Here is a 2,221-nt window from a genome sequence, read left to right as displayed (position 1 = left end):
ACGTCCACTGCAGTATACTTCACAGACATTCTGTGAGTACGATATCTGTGATTTGACCAATGACTTCAGTTCATTCTCAGCATCCATGGTGAACAGTTGTGTTTCTTTTACCTACGTATGTATTGGTCCAATAACCTTACCTGTGAGTCTACTGTACTGTGTTGTACCTCACTGTACCCAACTTCTGAATTGGTGACCCTGACAGTTTGCAATGGCCATGTATAAGGCAATTTCCACGACAATAAGTGCACCTGCACGTAACCGTCATGTGCTAAAATTCGCATGCACATTATCGGTTCCTGTTCTAGACAGTGCAGTGTTTCTCAACGACTCTTGAATCGCTTGCACTGAACAACTGTTCAGATAATGTGCTTCAGTACAGTGTTTCAACTTATGATTGTAGAACTGAACAATCGAAAGCAATAAATGATCTACTGTGGAACCTTACTGCTATACCGGCCCTGCAGAAATACTAATGTAACTGCTGAACTGCAACATTCCATGTGCTTGGATTCTCATTCGTTCACTGTGGACATCCCATTTTCTGAACCATGCATGAATTAATTCGATCCACCTTTGCTACTGCCAGTTGTCCAGACATCAAACATTCGCACAGTGCCGTGAACGAATCAAGAACATACTCAGTTTCGCCCAGACAACTTATTTGTAATGATTGTTGTTATAAATGAACAGTTACATCTAGAACATTTGACCAAACACCAACAACATATTTACATTGTTGATGACAAATTCTGGCAGCCATGACCCACAGCATCAACTTCAGAATGCTTACTTCCACACAGTGGATGAGCCTGTCGGACTTCGCCCTCTCTCTTCTGGCTCTGACGTCACTACACCCAGCTGGAGCGACAACATTTGTGTGACATCCACAAGCTCCCACTATAGCACCATCTGTGTCATGCCTAGACCTGTATAGAAGGCCACTGAGCATGCTGCGCTCTCACCTGCGTAGAACATTGTCAACTACACTGCACATGCCCAGCCGCACCATGTGGCAGGCTACGCAGCACCGAGGCAGAATCGCTTCAGCTGGCGTCAGGCAATATATGTCACTACCAGTGCCTGGAATAGTGACGTCCGCCTAGTCAAAACGAACACCTGCTTGCTGAACAGCCATGCCCCGCATGCCGCCAAGTCCACAAGCGAGAAGTTCGCCGACATTTCTTGCAGCTGTCGCCTATCTTGTAGCTACTTGGTAGGCCGGCAACAGGTTCATCTATCCATCAAGACTATTCTAGTCGCTTTAGTGGTCCGCACGGCAGCGAATCGTCTCTCACTCCACTGACATTGACCTCTACCGGACTTCAAATCTGTGATTGCACACATGAACATGATCCTCTCATTCACTTGGACAAGTGTTCTGCAGGGCTTCCACCTCCTCTCATCCCACTTCTAAGCGTTGCATTTTCAACCGTGCCGCCTGTCTCATCACATCAACTTGCTACCCTTGACAGCCCATTGACGATGGATGAACTTGCAGTACTGCTACGACACGAAGTTGCCAGCTGGTCGATCACAGTGCTCAGATACATGCTCCATACTCTGATACTCACTGTCTCATCGCATCAAATGGACATTTTCTGTTAAAGGCTTTATAAAACCAGATCTAGGGACGAAATTTTCATGATTCTTCCAGCTCTCCCTGGTCGTTCAACATGATGTGCTCCTAGACTGACATCGACTGCTGGATCCCCGCGCCTTTTGCCTTTTGCCTTGGCACCTCCTCACCAATTTGGTATATCGACCATTCAGGACAAACAACATGAAGAAAATCATACATCTTTCGACATATTCAAGCAGTGTGCCTCCTCGTCCGCAGCTCGTGGTCGTGCGGTAGCGTTCTCGCTTCCCACGCCCGGGTTCCCGGGTTCGATTCCCGGCGGGGTCAGGGATTTTCTCTGCCTCGTGATGACAGGGTGTTGTGTGATGTCCTTAGGTTAGTTAGGTTTAAGTAGTTCGAAGTTCTAGGGGACTGATGACCATAGATGTTAAGTCCCATAGTGCTCAGAGCCATTTGTGCCTCCTCAGCTGATGATCTCTTGGTGATTCACCGATGCTATGGTAATTGATGTGTATCATAGGGCACACTCTGTTCAGAGAACATTGCAAAGTAATAACGACGTATCTACTGCCTCTGCCCTGATAAGAGAGCAGCACATAGCCTTGACACGCAACCATCGTGACGACAGCCAGAGAGCAT

Source organism: Schistocerca gregaria, chromosome 3, assembly GCF_023897955.1.
Source record: "Schistocerca gregaria isolate iqSchGreg1 chromosome 3, iqSchGreg1.2, whole genome shotgun sequence".
NCBI classification, from domain to species: domain Eukaryota; kingdom Metazoa; phylum Arthropoda; class Insecta; order Orthoptera; family Acrididae; genus Schistocerca; species Schistocerca gregaria.
This window is presented reverse-complemented; position numbering follows the sequence as displayed.